This window comes from Camelus dromedarius, chromosome 19 (assembly GCF_036321535.1).
Source record: "Camelus dromedarius isolate mCamDro1 chromosome 19, mCamDro1.pat, whole genome shotgun sequence".
NCBI lineage: Eukaryota > Metazoa > Chordata > Mammalia > Artiodactyla > Camelidae > Camelus > Camelus dromedarius.
In genome coordinates this window covers 10,957,867-10,979,209 of record NC_087454.1, presented here as the reverse complement: position 1 = coordinate 10,979,209, position 21,343 = coordinate 10,957,867, and the positions used below count along the sequence as shown (strand labels likewise).

Below are 21,343 nucleotides of genomic sequence, written 5' to 3'. Positions count from 1 at the left end.
AGAAGTTTCTAGTGTTAATTGTCATAGCTGCTAACCTGTAAACATTGATGTTTCTAACATTCAAAGAAAACCTTTTTCTGGTGCTGTGTATGGCAGATTTTCCATACCCTTAGCTTTGCCTACTCTCCTTAAAATATTTATATTATCTCTTGTATTTGTATTATTTACATAATATCTCCCTTTTACTGCCTGTCACATCAGTGTTATTTAGGCCACAATAGTGGAATTCTTACTAACCGTCCACTATTAATAGTATTGTGTTATGCTGCACTGCAGTGCTTTTTAAATATGAAGTATTTCATTTTTAGCGAGAGTATATCGTATAAAACAGTCCATGGGCTATTTTCTTGTATATTGCTTGTATGTTTTTGCAAGGAATCCACTCTGTCTCGCTTTTATTCTTGTGTCTCCTCCCTCTGATGGAACACAGCAAGTTACATTAACTCTTTTCATTACTCTGGCATAGGGACACAAATACTTTTGAAATAACTAAGGCATACCGATGCGAGAGTAAATTAATATTTTACAGCATTTGCATCATGTTTGACTGTTCTCTGCACTCCAGCAGAATAGCAGGAGACTGTAATTTGGACTCCATAAAACCTTATCTGCCAGGTGATACGTAAATAGGATTGTGTGTGCCCACGTCAGTAGACAAGCCAGCACTCTCTCAACTGTTAGCTCATGGAGCAAGCGCTCTGCAAATCCACGGTACCTGCCCCTTGTTTGAAAATGATGATCAAGTATGTTGAGGCTTCATTTGAGATGGGACTAGATAAAATCAAGCTTCCCGACCCCCCTTAAAACAAGTACTGTGTAAGAGTAAATAGAATTTTATGAGCTTCTGTTTAACTTGGCCACCATTTGTATTTGTAACTCAACAAGCTTCTTAGTGGAGGGATCGTGTCTTCTAAGGACTTCAAAGACGTGATAGTCAAGAACAGCTTCCTTCTTTCTCTGCCCTTAAAGATTACATGTGGGGAAGCTAAGGTCTAGAAAATGTCTTTCTTTCTTTATCTGTAATTTTTCCCTTGGATAAACAAACTAGTTGATTCCTGTAACCCATATCCTTTAAAATAGCAGAGTACAAGCATATTAACTAACGCAAGAAAAGGGTCACTAAGCTGAATGGGAAAAAAGCATGTTTCAAAGTAAGTACGGTATGATTCTGTAGACACGAAAATGTCCAGAGCAGTATATACCGTCCCGGAAATCTTCCTTTGCGTATCAGTCCCAAGCGTGCAATTGATGCTTAAATAAATACTTGGTGAATGGATTGGTTAGAAGTAAGAATACTTTGGCTACTATTCATTACTTTGAAAAGTGTTGGAAAGCAAGCGAAATTATTTTCCTTTCCAGCTGGGCTGTGCTCTTAAAAATAGTGTGTATGGATGAAAATAATCCTGAGTACTGAGATGTGTTGCCATGCACCCAAGGATAATTGGCTCACTTACCTGTTTACAGATTATTCACATTGGAGATCATATTCATAGCTCCAGAATAGTTTCTTTCTGACACCCAGTATAATCCTGGGCCTTCTCCTTCCTACTGCTACCTGGCGTGGGCTTAGGAAACCCAAACTAAATTTAAAACCAGCCTAAACAAATATGCAGATCAGCTCCAGTAATCAAAGACTGAAAATCAGCCCAGCAATGACTAGCTTGGGGATTATTTTATACTCACTGTGCTACTGATTCTATTTAACGTGGACAGTTGGGAACTGCCAGTATTTAAAAATAATATTTTACTAGATAGGACTGGAAACTCCATTAGCAGATCAAGTCCTCAACTTCTTCCATTTCTATGCATAGGTCTTTACCTCACAAAAACTACTACAAGCACCAAGCTCCCTGATGGAAAGGTATATGGAAGATTCATTCATTCTCTTTCATTCATCCATTCACACTTTCACTCATTCATCATACAGTGGGTAGTTTTTACTGAACCACACGCAAGGGCTTGTGGCAGGATGAAAATCAAGTAGACCTCCATTCAATAATTAAACCATTTAAAGTTTACTGGAAAGTCTAGTGAGTATATGCATACTTAAAATTTTTTTCTGTATTCAACACTTTTTAATATCCCATTAGACTGGTATGCTAATAACTGCTCTGTTTCATGATCGTGCCTCAGGTTGCATGTTGATAGTAATATATGCCTCATGAAAATTAGACTTTGGCTCAATTACTGTTCAATCCATGCCCATTTTCACCTGATAGTCCAGCATGTGTTTATAAGGTGATTGGTTAGCATCATTAGAGAAGAGAACCACAGTAGCTCAAATGGGGAGACCAAGCTCTTAATCTGATTGAAGGGATGACCTCTTTGTGGGCTGGCCTCCCTCCGAGCCCTGTTGAAATAAAACCAGACCTGCCTTTTGAGCTGGCTGGTCGCTGTGCAATTCTCATAAAACAGAACGCAAGATTTGACGTTCTTAAAGTTTAGCTTTCAGTGCATGGACGTGTTCGGGGGGCATGATTTTTAAAAGCCATTTGTTCTGTTTTTCATTTTGGATTTCCTCTCCTGCACCCGCTGGACCATTGCAGGAAGCTCGAGCAGCCCGTCAGCAGGGTGGTCCCTTCAAGCTGCAGACTGGTCTGTGATCTCTGGCCGGCAGTCTCCTCCTCCGCGGCCGCTGCAGAGAAGTGCGTTGCACATCAGGTGAGAGTTTTGCGCTGCTCTCTCGTTTGCATCTGAGGATAGGGTCTGACCTGGGAAATCGCCTATACTGGCCATACTTCAGCACTTTATAGACTGTTTAACTGTCTTTGCAAACTCTATTGTGTGGGAAATTGAGAAATTGCCCAGAGAGTTGTTTTTTTTTTTAAACCTCGGGTTAAAGTATCTCTCTTCTTGGTTTATTTGGTTTATGAAGTAGTCTCCGTTTGACTTCGTGATGGTTGATTATGTTGGGCTCCAGCTTGATTGTTTTGTCACCTTTACTTTAAGCCAGAGAGAACGTTTTGCTGCCAAATGGTTATCTTAAGTCACGTTTTCCACGTTTTACGTTATTGTTGTAGCGTGACCCTTGTGAAGGGACACTGGCTTGTTTGTTCGGTAGCAACCAGCATTTGTTGGATCTTGAATTTCTCTGTGTGTCTGTTTGGATTTTACAACTTCCTGATTTCTTGGTGTACAGTAAATTTTTCTGACCCGGAGAGTCATGCAGACACAGGGTGTATGCAGGGTGGATGACTCATGGTTCTCTATTGACGGGAAGGCAAGAGGATACTGCCTACATGGAACCAGGAGGGAATGAAAGTTAGTTGGAAGTTGGGGCAGTCGGGGCTTGGGAACACTGGTATTCATTCGCAACTGAAGGAGATTGAGAAATAGATCCCCTCTTTCTATTTGCCTTGGGAGTTGTCCTGCTCCAGGCTGTGGAAATAGACTAGTTCAGAGGTTCTCAAGCCTGGCTGGGCACCAGAATCACCCGGAGAGGTTAAAAAAAAAAAAAAAATAGAACTGGGACTCCACCCTAGTTGTACTGAATCAAAATGAACCTTATTGTTCTCTTGGAATCATGCTGGTATTCCACGGGTTTGGAAACGGCGGGATCCGGTGGTCTCCATGTTGCTCTTCCCGAGTCATTTCTCTTTCCGTACTTGATGAGATGTATAGTCTACTTTCACCTAATCTCACCTACAAAAATCTGGATTTTCAGTTGATTTTTAAGAGGTGAATACTTGTTTTATCAAAATGTTAATTTTAAAACTGATTCATGAGGTTTCTTTAAATAAAGAGACCCCTCTCTGCACCTAAGATCCAGTTTTTAAGTTCCACCTGAATTCCATGGTATGTAAGTTAAGGGCGTGGCTCTCCGGGACCAGCCCATCTGGATTTAAAATCTGCAGCTGCCACTGTGACCTTGGGCAGTCCTGTAAGCTGTCTCTGCCTCCGTTTCTTCAAATGAAGATGGAGATAACATTAGAACTTTCTCTAGAGCTGCTATGAGGATGGAATGTCATAATATTTTGTACACTGGGCATAACAGCGCCTGGTATATGGTTTATGGTCCATGAACATAGGCTATTGCTGTGATCTTGTAACCGATCTCAACAGGGTGATGGTAATGTTCTTGTTTGGTGATGGTTGCTCCTTAACCATATGTGACTAAGAATAAGTAAATATCCCTGTACCTTGGTCTTTGGACCAACACTGTAGACATTTGCAGCTCTGCAGAGCCAATGAGCTTTTTATTTATTTTTCTGAATTTTGTGTTATTCTACCTCTCTTACCGACACAGGATGCACATACGTTGTTTTAATATCGTTGTAGGATGAACTGACAAGTTGCAAGCATAAATGAAGTTACTTGTGTTCTGAGTAAAAACACACACACACACACACCCCTGAATGGCTGAAACACTATGCCTCAGAAAGGGTGGTCAGTCAAGTTTTTTTTTGGGGGGGGCGGCAAGGCAGCAGAGGGAGGAAGTTGCCACCCACATTATATCCTTGTGAAATATAGAACTGGGTACCTTACATTTTATGGGCCGTGGGTTAGGGAGGTGTTCTTTAAAAGGAAATAGAATAACTCCAGAGCTATGAGCAGAGGTAAGCCTTGTTAAGGTCTACAAGTGTCAGCTCAATCAAAAGGGGTGCAATGTCTCACTACTAACTTCTCTTAGGGGTAATTACTCATTTTAGGCAGAGAATCGTCACATTTAAGTCTTGGGAGAAGTAGTTTAATTGCACATGTGGTTAGTACACACGCAATTTTTTCTTTAACCTATGGGGTTTAAAGAGAGTCATATGTTAAGACAGGAATATCTCAAGAATTTTATTGTGTAAAACACAGGCAGCAGAAAGTCCTGTCTCTTGTTCAATATGTGTAGCTTACCGAGAAGAGATCCAGGTTTTATAGCGTATTAAGCAAGTCTAAATGTCTTATGAATACTTGTATTACTGACAAAGTAGTGCAGAGTCACCCTGAGTTTTAAGCAGCTGACATTTTCTATGATTGCATTTATAGGAGGCTCATAAGCATTATCTAAACATTTTGCATAAATAATGGCCTTTTTACAGCCCTCACGATTGATGGCTAAATGTGGGCAGGGAAACGGTATCATTCATGTTGTACTCTGTTATAGTCATTAAGGTTTCTTTAAAAAAATAAAACCTAGATTACAGTTCTTTCTGGTTCTAGTTATTTTATAAACACAGTATAGCTCTAGCAAGTTACGACCTACTGTGTTCACAGGCACTATCTATATAAAGAAACGATCCGTTCATTTATTCGCTGTGTGTTTCTTATACTACCACACAGAGGGAGTAAGAGCTGCCAGAAGGAGGTTCTAGTCTTCGTGGTCAAGTAGGGGGAAGAAGAAATGCTCTGAAGTAACTAATGCAAAGCAGAATGGGGTGGGTCGTGCTTACTGGGGTAGGTTCTAACGCAGAAGGAATCCAGAAGAATGATGCTGAGTAGGATGATGAGGGAGGACTGAGGAGGAGGGGCCATTTGAGTTGAACTCTGAAGGCTGGTTAGTGTTTCTGGGGGAAGGGATGCCTAGACTGGGAGGATGCCCATTTCAGTGGCTGGGACATAACGAGCAAGTGCATACTGTGTAACTGATGAGGCCGTTCTGGTTGAAGCCCAGGTTCTGGGGGACGTCTGAGTTGCTGGAGTTCGGCAGACAGTAGAGAGTGTGAGAGTAAGATTGCTGAGAGGTCCGGTCTGGAGATAAATTCGGAGGAGCCGTTGACGTAGAATTGATCTTGGAGACTGGGCTTTGGGTTCTTGTGCCTGGCAGAAAGTTTGACAGGCAGGAGGGGATGAGTATATTTCACGATGACGGCGGGGGTGGAACGTGTAGAGAGAAGGTAAGAGGCAGTGGAGGCAGTAGAGGTGGAACATTTTTGTGGCGCAGGCTTTTTGTGTTTCCTGTTTAAGACCTGGGATGATGTATGAGTAGATAATTGGGTTGGGAAAGCGGGGGTCCTTCCTAGACGGTCAGGCACCTTGGAAACTCAGGGCTGAACTTGAGCTCAATGAAATCTTGTTGAAACCTTTATTCTCCAAGACCTTAAAAAAAATAGAAACTTGAGCTAATTTTAGCTAAATCTGATGCATGCGTATGAAAATGAATGCTGCTTTTGAAATTCAGTGCATGCCGTATCTCTTTTCATTTAAACAAATGATCCCTCTATTTTCCTCTAAACAATTTTATTAAGAAGATTTTCAGCGAAGCTCTGTACATATTAACAACAATTCCAGCATTGCCTTTGATCTTTTCCACCGTGGATTTATTCATCTCCTGTGATAGACGTAAATCACATTGTGCCACCTACTTGACTCTCAAGCAATTGTTCATTTGTGGCAATTCATTTACTGTGCTTTGATAAATCGCATTAATATGGGTGTGTTTCATAACTTTATTGTAGACTCTTATATGTGGTGTGTGTGTGTGCGTGTGTGTATGTACGTGTACATATGTATCCAGCTACCAGCTACAGCTTTCTGGACAGTTTGGCTTCTTATTTATACTTTATAGAAAACACAGAATTGGTGAGCCTTGGCTCTGGGAGAGAAAGATCCTAAGACTACATGGCTCAAAGTGAAGGGGAAGGCTGGAAATTATTTGGTTATATGTTATTGGGGAGTCTGTCTTAATATAATTAGAGAAAATTTGAGGATTATTTAAGGGTTTTTTTTGTTTGTTTTTCCTTTTAACCTGAGTTATTCTAATGGGCCGTCTGTATTTCCCTAAATGGTCCAGAATGAGGCTGCGACTCACTACCTTTCAGAAAAGACAAGCAGGTTAGGACAGGCGTGATGAGGATGGAGAAAACTGCCTGCCCTCAACTCCAGGGGGCAGGTCCTACTGCCTGCAGACATTTAATGCACATCTGCTGTGTGAGAAGCATTAGGCCAGCTTGGCCCTAAAGGAAATAAGGAGCTGATTCACAGTTCACACTTTCTGTGTATTAACTCTGTTAATCCTCAATGTAGTCCTTTGCATGTGGGCACTGCTATTACCCCCATTTCACAGATGAGGAAACTGAGGCACAGGGCAGGTAAGTAACTTGCCCAAGGGTGTTAAGTGGTAGAATCCTGTTGGAACGCCAGCCTGTGCTCTTAGCTGCCACGCACCGTCTCTCAAGCCCTCATCCCTGCCTCTAAGAAGCTTAGGGTCCAGAAGGCAAGGCGTGCCCAGGAGTAGCCTTAAAAGACCCACACAGAGCTACAGCACTTCTCAGAGGTCAGGACCAGGGGAGGTTCGCCGGCGACGAGCCTGCCTTTCCGATTCTGGCTGTCTTTGCGGAGTTTTCTCCCTTTCACTCTGCCTCAGACCTCCCTGAGATTCCTATGCACTCTCAATAATTATTAATTGAAGAAAATGATGACAGGGGCATATGCTTATCTGTGTTTCAGGGGATTGGCTTAAGTTGGGCTCCAAATGTTTGGCATCAAGAGTCCCAACGAGGTGATGAACTTTTGACTCTTCAAAGGGCTTCACTGGGTCAGCGCTCAGCTTTCAAGATTTGGCCGATAGGAACTATTTATCTGTGCAGTTTGCTGGGTGGTGGGGTGGTGCTGAATCCAACTCTAAGGACAAAACGTGCGTTGGAAGGAGGTCTCGCGTCTGGCAGGGCGACCATCTGGAGGCTCAGAGCACGTATTCCTCTCCCGTCCCTGCCCCTCCCAGTCTCATTCTCTCGCCTTCACTGGACCAGTGGATGCATCTTAACCGACTCGTGTCAAAAGGATAGAGATGAAAGATCATTTTCCCTTCACCTGCCTAGGGAAAACTGAGAGTCTGTCTTTCTTAGGTTGAAGGAAAATTACCTTAGGTTTTGTAATGTCTGGAAATATCGAATCACTCTGATGTACAGGTGGATTGAGCAGAGTGTTGTAAGTCAATTATACTTCAATTAAAAGAAAAAAGCTAAAATCACGAAGGATGTTTTTTAAAAAAAAATATCTTCGGCAGCAAGTCTTGCTTGATAGACACAGAGCAGGAGGACTGGGGATTTACTACGCCTGCACTAGCCTGGCAGCCCTAGCCTCCGTCCCAGCTGTAATCATATGTGATGCATTTTTATTTACAGATTAGGAGGCTCTGACTCTGACATATGACTAACCGGGAAGCTCCTCCCTTACAACAGTTGTATGTCATCTGCTTCAGAGAACTAATTGCTTGGCAATTCCCCTTTGGTGATTCCCTCCTATTTTCTGATGAGTTACTTAACAGCGATGGGCTTGTTGAACGGAGCGTTGAGTTTAATGTGTGCTTCAGAAACTCCACTGTAGGCCTGGGGGATATGTTTTTCGAATTCTGTTTAGCTTTACTGAAGGAACACTGAAACCATTATATGGCCTGTTAATATTTCACTCAATACGAGGTTAAACGCTGAGCAGTGTGCGATTTTCCAAAAAAAATCAAAACCTGGCTGCTTTTTTTTTTTTTCTTCAGTGTGCCTCTATGCCTTCGAAAATTATGAAAAAGAAATTTAATATTTCTACAACATTAAATGGTTTGTTTTTCAAAATAAGATGTTGAATGGAGTAGCTTTCTGGGGACACTGAAGCAGGAATGTGGGTGGTGGAAAGCTTTTGTTCTGATACTTGAGAGACCGAATTTCTTTTAACAGCCCTGCTGCATGGGGACCTGGGCCTCCCACTCTACCTTGCTGGGCCTCAGTTTCCCCATTTACAATAAAGAAGGTGGGTGAAAGAAATGATCACTCGGGCCCCTTACACGGCACAGTTCCACGAATAGATTTTATTGTAATTTCTTCCTCTCGGCTCCCCCCCTCCCTCCCCCCGGGGACCTTTGCTCTGTCAAACATCATATGCTGTTGTTTGACTTAGTTCAGTTTTGTATTTGATTAGAATTTACATTTTTAGCTATTATTGTGTCATTATTTATAAAGTAAGTCATTTGTGGTGCCTAAAATCATTTATCACCCCATCTCTATTGGTTTCACGCCTGACTACTTCCTCTGCTCCGTCTTCCTTTTCTTGCTACCATGCCCCAAACAACATCCATTTCTGGACTGACTGCGTTGTAACTGGAAGGAATCTTTCTGCTAATTATGGACTGAGTTTTTTGCAAGGACAGTGCAGAAGCTGTTCTTCTCTGCAGTAGTATCAAGGGTCACATTCTGCTTTTAATTTGCGAGTAGCAGTCCTTTGGATGCCATTTGGTTTTACCTGCACGTGCAGATTTGAGTCTTGAGGGGTAATTCCTTTTTTTTTGTTTTTTTCTGCATCAACTTTCCCAAGTGGTGTGCGTAGCATTACCTTGTCTTACGGGTTCATTTGTAAGCAGTTCATACTGATGTCTCATGATTCATTGAATAGTGCTTTTCAGCAGCTAGTGCAAATGGAAGAGGTGACATCTAAGAGTGTTTTGTTTTGTTGTTTTGGTTGTTTGATAGACAAAGAGGATGGGAAGAGGTAGCATGTTAGGGGAGTTTAAAGTGAGGGCTTTGAACACAGGAAAACTGGGATTTAAATTCTGGCTCTGGCTCCTGAGTTGTATGCCCTAGGCCACATTTAAATCTGTGGTTCTCAGTTTTCTCATCTGTAAAATGGGGATGGTGACAACATCTATCTCATAGGACTGTTGGAAGGATCAAATGAGCATTCACGGGGAGAGTATAGCTCAGTGGTAGAATGTGTGCTTAGCATGTACCAGATCCTGGGTTCAATCCCCAGTACCTCCATTAAACCAATAAATGAATAAATAAACCTAATTACCCCCCCCAAAAAAACCCCACAAAATGAGCAGTCACTATATATTGCATGTGGTAGAATATCAATATACAATCAAAAAAGAAAGGGGAAAGTATAGGATTTAAGGGTGGGAAAAAAACAAGAGCAAAGGCAAGAGCTGAGTTTTGGGGGGTATTTAAGGTAGGAGGAGCCCTTTAGAACCCCTCCTGGGCAGGTTTGAATCCCAAATTGAAACGTGGGACGGCCTGGGCAGTCTCTGCTGATCTGGGTGTGATGTTCTCCTGGAGAGGTCGATCTGCCGCACAGAAGAGGGTGTTCGCTTCTGCCTGCTGGATAGAAATATTACATCTTTTGCCTACACTTGCCAACAATGAGAGAAAACCAATAACAGCAAAAGTTCCCTTTGATTCCACCATCCTGGTCCATAAATCACATTCACTGTTAGGTGTCGTCTCCTAGTTCTTGACAATTTTATGTGTCTTTTTTCACTTGTGCTTTTTCCATTTAGTATAAACATTCTCATTTGCAACCTAGACTGTACGGTTATCATTTGCAAGGATTATATAATATTCCACCAAGTTGTGTTATCTTAATTTAAGTTTTGTAGTATTTGTGGACATTTGCATTGTTTCTCCGTGAATACCTTTGTACGCTGAAGTATTTTCCTAAGATACAGTCACATCAGAAGGCTCATTCCTCTGACAGCAGGGCCTTGCTCTGAACTGCTTTCTCAAAGACAACATTTACATTGTTACTGATCTATGACAGTGTCTTGCTTCAACTGGATTAATTGTGGGACTCACTCTGTTTTGGCTAATAGACTCCTTGGTTTTAAAATTTGCATGCCTTTGATCTCTCTCCAACATAGAACATTTCCGTATGTGTTTATTTACTAACTTTCCTTTACACAGTCAGCAAATGGGGAGTCTTGACATTCTTCAGTCTGTGGCCGTGAGCTCTGTGTGTTCTAGGTAGTGATCCTTTCTCGGGTTGTATGTGCTGCAGCTGTTTCCCCAGTCCGATTTGCTTTCATTTGGATTCTATGACTTTTTGTTGCATGAAAAGTTCAAGTTTTTGTGTGAGATCCCTCTTTTCTTCTGTGATTGGATCCAGGGCCAACCTGGAAGGAAGAAGTGAGATCACTGCAGCTCGGGGTCTGCACCAGGCCAGCCAGCGGCTCGGCTGGGCTGGGCTGGGCTGGGCTCATTCTCCTGCTGGCCTGCCCGTCCCCCCATCCCCCCGCCGTGGTATCCGTTCCCTGTTGAAACCCTAGCGCTTTTCTATTGCCAGGGGCCACTTTTTCTACTTCCTTTCCCACCTGCTGCTCACTCCTTGACCTTGATTCACTCTGGGCCAGTTTCCTAGGTGTTGCATCTCCTTCGCCCACCTCTGGGGTTCTCCGCCCTGTGTTACTGACCCCCGTTTTGCTCAGGGAGCCCAGCTCTGGGAACCATGCTGGAGGCCTGGCATCCTCCCTCGAGTGGGCCTGGAGAGATCAGTCAGGAGTCTCAGGCCTGGAAAAGTCCAGCCCTTCTCCCAGGGTCCTGGGCTGGGTTCTTCATGCCTTCCGCTCACTTCATCCAGTCCAGGGGGCTTTGTGGGTTTGATTTTCATACAGGTTGGGCTAGAAAGGCCCACTGCTGCCCAGCTTCCCTGGCTGTTGTAGCTCTTCCCTGGGGAGAGCTCTTCGGGCAGGAGGGCGGGAGCAGTGTCCTGGGTGTGGAGCTTTGGGGGAGTCTGATGATCTCAAGGTCTGAACTGGAGTGAGTGGCTCAGCTGGGCTGGGGTGGTTTGGGATGGCCTGTAGCTCCTAAATGATCTTTCTAGATGTGCTCTTGCTCTGGCCCAGCCCATGTTCCTCTCTGAAGCCAAAGTGAACATCTCTTCCTCTTAGACATATGTTTGCATCTATGTTTTCCTTCACTGCTCCCTGATTTTTCCTGAAGTCCAGACTTCTTAACCTGGCCCAGCAGGTTTGGGAGGCCTTGCTTATCTCTCCGGCCCTGTCACTCATCTTTTGCCCCTTATTCACTTCAGTCACTTAGCATTTCCTCCTTGTTCTTTCTTATGTTCCAGCTTTTAGTCATGCTGTTCCCTGTCCTTGACATCCAACTAACTGCCTCTATCTGTCCGGTTAACTTTGCCCTATTCTTAGCATCTTAGCTCAGAGTCCTTTCCTTGGGGTGCCCTAGGACCAGTTATGTGCTGTTCTCCTTCTGTAATACTTTGTGTCCCCCTTTCCCTGCTCAGGGAGAGTGGGGACCCCCCCCCCCATTCTTGGCATTTGGCATCCAGTAGGCTGCAGTAAACACAAGCATTTCCCTTACAATGTGGATTTTTTATGATACAAGTTGGATGTGATTCCGTCTATTCATACAAACCATGACTTACAGGATTGTGGTCTGGAGCCAGCCTGGGGCCTAGTGGACCACCATGGTGGGAAAAGCTGTGGCATCTGTTGGTTTGAGTAGTTTTGGGCATCCAGCAATGGGTGATAAAGGTGACAATAGTGTGTAAGAAGGCTGTGCTCAGGAGAAAGAAAGGAGGAAGAAAGGCCCAGTGATGAATTTTCCCGCACAAAAGCTCTACGGAATAGAATGCTGGCTTTGGTGATATTTAAATTTTATAGTACTGCACTTAGGACCACACCAAACACTATTATTATTGAAATTCAGTGCAGGGAAAAAAATGCTTTGGTTTTGAATCCGAAACTGTCTGTCTTTGTAATGAAAAAAACTCCTGTTGGATTTTGATTCCGTGAGAGGCTTCTTTGAAATGCTGCTGTCAGGTGGGATGAGAGAGTGAATTTGAGATTCACCTCCTCAACACCTCTGCCTCTATCAGTCTCCGTGCTGCGCTCCTGCGGCCCCGCCCTCCAGCTCAGGTGGAAGTTCCTGGATGGTTTTCCCAAGGAGGTCATTCTGTCTGGAAGGGAGTAGTTCTGGAGTCTTAAGCAAGAGTGGTCAAGTTGAGGTAAAATACCCTATGGGCGGGGGTGCCCTGAACCCCTCCTCTGTGTAACCCACTGGTGAAGAAAGAATGAGAGTGATGAGGGGAGACCAGGGCATCTGTGCCCCTCTGAGTTGGCACCTCCCCTCCCTTGCAGATGACTTCATCTCGAAGTTGCCCTGTTGGTGGTCGGTGAGGATACCTTTTCCAAGGAGAGGGTGTCCATTTGTGATCATCGGTGTGAGGGCTGTGTGCTTCTGATAGAGGTTCTGACAGGTTTGGAGAACAGGGTCTGACATTGGAAACTGAGGCCTTTGTCCACAGCAGCGTCCCCGTCAGGGCTGCCCCAAAGCCCTTTCCACCCTACTCTCTTCTGGCAAATTCCAGGTGAGGGCAGAAAGGACTCTGGATAAATTTGGTTTTGACCACTCTTTCCGTTTTCAAGACTCCATTTCCAGTTCACCTCTGGAGCTGCCTCGATGTCTCCGGAAAACAATTTCCTTAAAAAAAAAAAAAATTTTTTTTAAACTTTTCCATTTGAAATGTGCAGGGTCTTCAAAGACTTCGCTGGGATGAAAGTCCTATGTTTTCCTGTTTCTCTTGTAGGGCTAGTCAAAACTACCCTTTTCTCTTGGCGGTATTTTGCAGTCTGAGCCTCTGATTTAGTAAATACAGCCTTGAGAACCACAGTCATCTAGACCATGTGCAGTGGCTGGTGTGTCGTGGGTCTGCCTCAGCTGATAATAGCACAGCACGGGAGTCAGGGTGCCTCGGATGAACTGTTGCCCTGGGAAATCATAATGAATCCTTAAGCCAAGAGGATCCTCTGCATTTTCTAGAGGAGGAAACAAAACCTGAGAGGTTGACTGATTTACTAGGTTCTGGGGCTGGTGCTGTCACGGCAACCTTCCTACTTACATGAAGTTTCGACACGCTTCTCCATCATCTTGTGGAGCCAGGATACCCTAGGCCTCATGTGGTTGTGTCTCTGAATTTGTAGACTGAAAAGACAGAACTTTGCTTCATTGATGTGGCTCCAGAGAGCAGTTTTGAGGTGGAGCTGGAAAGATGGAGAAAGGCCACAGTACAGCCCTTTGAATGTACACAGTCCCCAGGTACCCCTTGACCCATTTCATCGTAAATTTCCCCTTAGGTGTTTTTGTAGTGCCTAAGCTTGAACTTGATGATAGATAGGTGGAGAATATTTTTTTCTTTTGCAGCCGCTGCACCTCAAAGTTGAGCTTCTCAAGCTGTGTTTCCTTTAATGTCAGCGAGGTCAAAAACATCAGGAAATCGAATTGATCTTGTCTCTGGAATCTTGAAATCTGATGCCATCTTCTCTGGGAAGCTCTTTCCTATGTGGATGGGAAGGCGTTACAGTCAGATCATTTCCATATTGGGAGGTCCCTCCTGTCTTTCTGCGGAAGACAGAAGAGGGCAGAGGAAGCTCATGCGACCACCTGGGAGTCAGATTTATGCCTCTTGATCTGGAGAGAACCAGTGCCCAGTGCAGGACACTAAGCCACTTCCATGGCGAGTGGCTACTGTCCTATGACATCTAGCTGTTAATCTTTTAGTGAAAATCACCATCCATCTCTTGAAGCCAGAAGCGTGTGTAAAATAAGTGTTATGAAGCCTTTTCCTTCTTTGCAGAAGTCAGTTTGGTGGCTGATGATCATGCTGTTGGCTTCAGAAAAAAGTGGAGTCTGATTCACTTTGAGACTTACACAGAAGCTAGACTTTACATGTGGAATCCTCACTGGTGATCTGCCAGTGAGACAATGGCCGTCTCTCTCTTTCAGGCGTCCTCCCCTCCATCTCTTGACAGCTTTTTCCTAGGAGTCAAGGCCCTAGAGCCTGGCGGGGGAGTTTTGCTTGGTGATGGAATAGCTAAGAATGTTTCTCTCTAACAGGTCACACAGAGTGCTGGTGGACACCTCTTCTTGCCCCACGATCTTCGTTGGAAGTCCACGGGACTTGGTGTCTGTGCCCTTCAAAGTATATATGAACTCGCCCGGAGGCGTAATGCGTCACCATTTTATTCTGGGCCACCCTAAAGGATGACACCCAGCTTCAGAGACCTCTTGGACATCAGCCCCAAGATCCAGTGCTTTAGCTCCCCATTGTCTGAAATCCGTTTCCAACCGAGTTTGAGCTGCCTCGGGCTTAGTCATTCAGTGGCCAGGACCATGCTGAAAGTTCTGCTGATCAGCTTGTAGCCACACACCGTTTGTCACTTTCAGAGCAGCAACTCCCTCTCCAGCTCTTGAGTTTTCACCCAGATATGCTAGGAAACAGGCACCAACCTATTCTTTCCATGTTGGCATTTGCCCACGAGCGTAGTCCTGGGATGACCTGGAGCAGAGGCAGTGGAGGATAAATTCATCTTGCACAGACTTGTTCCTGCTAGTTCTAGCCTGTCTCTCGCCACAGATCTAGCTTTTAAATCCTCAAGTGATTGGTTTTGTGTAGGAATGTGTGGATTGCCGGATTGGAATCATTTTCTCCCTGGATTTCTAGTGTTTACATAAGCAGATGTATTTTTAAAAGTTCTACCATTGATGTAAAGAGCAGGGCTTATTTTTAAAAGTTATAGGTGCTTAGAGATGGTGCAGAATAAAAATGTAAGTTTTTTTTTTTTTATCACAAGTTGCAACACAACTGCAAGGTCTGTATTAATGTTTTGCCAGGAAAGGGTCAAAATGGAAAATTTGCAACAAAGACAAACCAGAATAGAACCAGTGCAAACAGAAACTGACAAACATATGCCCCTCGTTGGGAGTTCAGCCCCTGGAATGTTATGTAGGACAAAAGGAATGGAAGAGATATTTCAGTAACATTTTGTTCTGTGTCAAAAACCTTCTGAAATATAAATCTGCTGTGTATTGGAGAATGGATACAGCAATTGATTCAAGTTGAATAGCTTTCATTTAACTAGACTGCCCCACAGAAAACGGTGCTTGTTCCGACGACCATATTTTTGCTTTTCTTGACTTAAAGAAAATTGAATTCATGTTTACATATTTTATGAGATTGTTTTATGGACAAAGACACAGGTCAGATCCCATCCCGGCACAGTGGCTATTGTTATAGCAAAAAGAAACATTTCTAAATGAAATAAAAACGATTTCTAAGCCATGGCCTGTGGCCACTGGTAATAATACTACATTGGTATTAGGAATCCACTTGCAACTATCAATAATTCAACCGTAGATGTGCTTTTTTTTTAAATTCTGGTTTTTTGTTTTGTTTTTTTAAATACTAGTCTCTCGCCAGCACACATATCCATGCATATACTTCACCGATTTGCATAGTAGAGAATGAAGACCGTGAATATGTACCATAGAAGTCAACTTTATTTTGGACTGTCTGGAACCTTTTTTTTTTTCCTCCACATGGTGGCTCCCTGGATTGCTTCCAATTATTGAAATTTTGTAATTGCCCACAACTCTATTATATGTGTCCTAAGGGCCTTGTCGCATCAACCAGCCCGACCAAAAGCTAGGAGCCCGTGCTAGTGGTTTAAGACGCTGAACTTAAGAATTAAGAGCCCCCTGCAAAGGGCATTCTGTCTTTAGTCTCCATTTCTACACTTTGCAGGGAGAAATTAGGTGCTTGTTGTTTTGTTTTTTCAGTTCCCAGATCATTCTGGCATTGATCCTGGACTCATTTGCAAATGTGATCTTTAGCAATAACTATTATACTCCTGAAAGATTTTGGCTCTCTCTGACCTATGGGTCAGTAGATCCTGAGGTTTTCCGGGTACATCAAAGACCTAAATACAGAATGTCTTAACATTTTAGGGGCATTGATCAAAAGAAAGCTTCTGCAGGAAAAAAGATCTTTCAAAGAAGGTTTTAATCCTGTTTTGCCTCCAAGGTTCTTAACTGGATGCCTTGTGTTTTATTTCCTTTCTGTATTTATACTAAATTTGCTACTTGGGTTTATTATTTTTCTATTTGAAACAGCTTTTGAAAAATAACACAGCTCTTAAAAATAGAAAACAGATCCACCCTGCTCCATTCTTACCTTGACTGTCTTTGCTGTCTTACTCCTAGATCATTGCTTCTCTTTCTCTTTCTCTTCTGGGACTTTCTCTTGCTCAGCAGTTCTAGTGTGTGATTCTGAATTCTATGGTTTGAGTTTCCTGACCAACTTCTCCTTGCATCTGAGTCCATTTCCTGTGCTTAAAGCTTTGGCATTCCATTCTCTGATCCCAGTCAAAACTGAAACTTCTAGTGCTAATAAGATTAGTCCTTGCAACACTATTAATTCTTTCCCCTCCATTTCTTACTCCATTGTTACTTCTCAAAGACGGTAATTTATTTTGTCATTAAGAACGTCATTAGAGATGGTAACTAGACTTATTGTGGTGATCCTTTCGTAGTGTATACAAATATTGAACCATGATGTTGTACACCTGAAACTAATGTAATGTTATATGTCAGTGACACCTCAATTAAAAAAAAAAGAGAACTTCATTTTGGTGTCACTTCCTTAAAACCTCCTGGATTTTTCTGTTTTACTGATACACTCCACAGCTTCAGACTGCTGCAGCCATCAGCAGGTCTTAGACAAATTAGTTGTCCCTACACATGGTTTACAATATTACACTCGCTGTTTAAAAATAATTAAGCTTCTCTCGGTGTTCTTTGCTGTGGGTCAGGAACTTTTCTTGCTTTGCCATCCAACACAGAAGTTAATCACAAACGGGTCCTCTGAACCAAATAATTAAAAATAGAGCAAAGTTTCTGAACCAGGCGGTTGGCAGAAAAGTCTGTACTTCCATCTGTGCACGGTTAGGAAAATATTTCATGATATTGAAATAGCATCAGCCTTGCTCTCTTTTGTGTCTGAGAGTGTGTGTGTGTGACTGTGTGTCATTCAGTGCTCTGAAGGTTTCATTGACTGTTAGCTAATTTCACATATATATAAAAAGTCACTGGTGAGGAAACAGGAAAGCAAATCCAGGTATTCTACGCATAAATTCTTTGTTTGCTGGTTTCTGTGAAGGGGGAATGGTCTTGTTCTTGCTTGTCTCTTTAATGAAAGTTTTCCCTTAGCATGTGCCTCAGAAAAGTAAAGAGCATTACATTTTGACTTGGAAATCTTTATGTCTTTTTGATTCTCTAGAAATTACCTTTGCTCATAACTTTAGGAGCTGTTCTTATGTAGGTGAGATGCTGATGGATCTATTTCAGTGTGGAATGTGGGCGATTATGAGTTTCTGCTCTCTGGAAGGAGTTTTATGCTTGGAATATAAGTCAAACCCATAAACACTTTATGACAGAGGTACAGACATACGAGTGACTGATTTTGAGAGAGATTTGATTCTTCACCTCGGATTTCCCTTTGTTCTCACCAGTAATCAGTAACTCATCAAATATGTTCACTTTTGGCCAGCTCTGAACCTATGCTATAACTTTAAAAAAATGTATTTTTTATTTGTAAGGTTCTAATTGCTATATAAAATAAAGATTATTTCCCTCTGGTATTTTTCTAATGTAACTCTCTATGCCTGGAACACTCTTCATTTTTAGGTTGGTTTTCTTTCTCCCAGGAGAGCTATTGTGTTAAATAATAACTAATGCTCAATAAATACACTAAAGGGAGGTTAGGAATTATTAAAAGAAAAAAAAGGAAATGTCTAATTTTATTTCTTTGGCTTCAAAACATAAATATTTCTGAGTCACCAGTTTCTTTATGCTTCTAGAAACTTAGAACCTAGGCATCTTCTTAATACTATGATGACAGAATAATTAAATACTGAAATCAAGACTGTGGATTGACCAAGCTCACATTAATTGAAGTTAAAAAAGGGAGAATTTCTTCAATAAGCTTCATTATTAATGTAGCAGCTAATTCTTGAGTTTAGCTATGAAGATCAACTAAAGTCAGGGATAGTTTGATCGTTTAGGCAGTTTGTCATTTATGAAATTTTAAATTTAATAGTTTGCTCACTGAGGCAGTTTGTCATTCATGAAACTCAAAATTTAATAGTTTGAGCATTTGGGCAGTTTGTCATTTATGATATTTAAGGGACCGTATACATCTTTTTTGTCCAACCTCCTCATTTGACATTCAACTTAATTTTGTTCATTTCTTGTAAACCTACTATGTGCAAGGCACATGCCACGGAGGGGACCAATAAAGCTGAATAAATTGTGGCCTGTGGCTTTAGACAAATTAATCTTTGATTTCCTTTTCAGTATCACTTGAGAGGACAGCTTTTAAAATGATCTACATGGATTTTGTTAATTATTATTCTTTGTCAGTGTAAGACACTTAGCAGGATTTAACATGTTTTGTGCACTCTGAGTATTCATAAAAGTGAATGGTAGATGTCTTTTAATTTTAAAGTTAATGCTGGATTGATCTTCTCTTATACGAGACAGCTAACATTGCTACTATTAATTAAACTCCCCGGAAAGGTTACCTGGATAGATACTCAGGTACATCACACTTTTCTTGTAGGACTGTTAAATTTGTTTCTTTCATTCATGTAAGCTTCTTCTAGACAACAACATACAGAATTTCACTTAAAAAAACAGTATTTGATTGTTGATATCTTTATTCGGTAAATTACTTGGTTGACAAATATTTATTTACCAGATTCAGGATGGAAAACACGAGAAACAGTGTACCCACTCAAGAAAAGTCATTGTGCCAAGAACCTATCCTTTTAATAATAGTAACGGCTAGCTGGCATATGGAAGATTTAGGATGTATCAGTCACTGTGCTGATCACTTAATCCTCACAGTAAACCTAGTTGGTAGTTATTATCTCCACTTTACAGATAAGATAACCAGGTTAGTAGCTTGCCCAAGGTCACACAGCTAGTAAGTGGCAGGACGGGTTCAGCTCATACCATTTTAACTTTCGACTCTGTGCTCTTAACTAATTGTACTTTAATTTCTTACCACCCATGTCATCGTGAGACCAGCAAAGTGGTTTTCGTAAATGTTGAGTATATACAAAAGCATAATCACAAAACTCAGGTAAACCACAAAGAATAGGGATTCAGTGAGCACTCAAGTCATCCTCCACCCGGATTTCCTTATTACCACAAGTCTGATGTCCTCCCACATGGGGCCCTCCCCCATCACATCACCTTTCTTCCCACCTCAGAAGTAGCCACTAAATAAAAATGATGTTTTAAAATATGTTTAACCAAAGTGCAGAAAAATGCATCCCAGCCAGATGATTCTTTTGTTTTCCTTCCTTTTTTCTCATCTCTCTTCCCTGCTCTGTCCTCTCTCTTCTTCCTCCTTTTTCTCACCCTCGCGGAGCACAAAGAGGAACTGAGTCAGACCTGCGTGAAAAGGTCGGGGAGCGTGGTCTCTGCTGTGATGTCCAGGCCTCCGTGCCATGACTCGTGTTGGGAATTTTTGGTGAGAGGACAGTTTTTTCCATGTGCTTAAGTGACACAGCTCCTCCCCAGCAAGGCGTGCTGGGGACAGACTGTAACAGACAGTCCATCCGAGGCGGGGATTTAATTTGACTGTGCTGACACTTCTCTAAAAAGTTTGTCGGGTTATAAGTCACAAATATCAGCTCTATAGACATGTGGTTTCTTAATAGTGTGACTCTTAAAATAGCAATACATTTTTGGTAACCAGTGTGAGGGCACTTCATAACACAATCCAAAGCCATTGAGTGGAACATGTTAAGATAATAGAACCTTGTTGTCCCTTAATGCCTTAATGCTGTCTTTCAGCAAGTAGTAATCCTGGGTGCAGTCTGTGAAAATCAAAATGGATTCTGGCCTGGTGGGAATAATGTAATTCTTTCATCATTTGGAAAATACATTTTAATAAATTTTTAAAAATGTAAGCAAAGCAGGCTTTTGGTTTTGGTTTGCAGGTCGTACTCTGTGGCATAAAAATTTTTCCAGGGATTGCACAATTCTGAAAGAGAAGGTGGCAGTTTAACACGGTCTTAGCCATGAAGCACTTAGAGCCAGGTTACTTTTAAGTTCCTCCCATGTAACTACAAAAACATGTAATGAATTTGAAAGGTTGAAAAAGAATCACATCTAGCTCAGCATAAAAGTGCTTAAAAAGGCATATGTATGTCTGTATGTAGTCATTTGCACATACGCATTTACATATGTATGGTATTAATATTTTTCTAGAATTGCATGTGTTTGTATATTGGATATAGTGCACACCCGTTACAACACTAGTGTTAGGGGACCCTTTTATGAACCAACTATATGATTGGGAGCTTTATCAAATGTGATTTTTCAAAGGTCATGATTTTGGCCTGTAATAAAAAGCAGTATAGTATTGAGGTTAAAGTGTGACTGTATCTGTCTGTCTGTCTGCCTCTTCTCTCTCTTACATTTTTGCTTGGGGAAAAATCTTTGTTCAAAAATACCAATATGCCTATTAATAAGCTCCGAATATGAAAAAAAGAGCTGCATGTGACACTTGGTTGTAGCTTTGTACATTGTCTCAAAAAACATGCTGTAAAAATATGGAAACTAGAAAAATCTTGGCAAATGTAGCTTAAGAGTGTAGCTGATTTAAAAGCTGCATTTGAGAATCCTAAGTACTGTTCTGTGACAGCTATTCCTATAGGAATTGGCACAGTGAAGAAAATTTACAGTTTAATATTTTAGAGCAAATAATTGCTTAGGATGCTTTAAATAGCACAGGAAATGTGTAGAGTGTTTACTTGGCATTTGTTATATTGAACACTAATACTGAA

General features: G+C 41.9%; 1 protein-coding gene across 5 annotated transcripts in view; it reads left to right on the top strand.

Annotated features, from left to right (window-relative positions):
- ATXN1 (ataxin 1) overlaps positions 1 to 21,343 on the top strand; it is a 356,661-nt gene that overhangs the window by 5,791 nt on the left and 329,527 nt on the right. For 4 of the 5 annotated variants that reach the window (XM_064476222.1, XM_064476225.1, XM_064476221.1 and 1 more), the window contains exon 2: positions 2,547 to 2,661. The exons of the other annotated variant lie outside the window; for it this stretch is intronic. The gene's annotated coding sequence lies outside the window, so the exon portion shown is untranslated. The remainder of the gene's footprint in view (positions 1 to 2,546; positions 2,662 to 21,343) is intronic. 5 annotated transcript variants of the gene reach the window in all.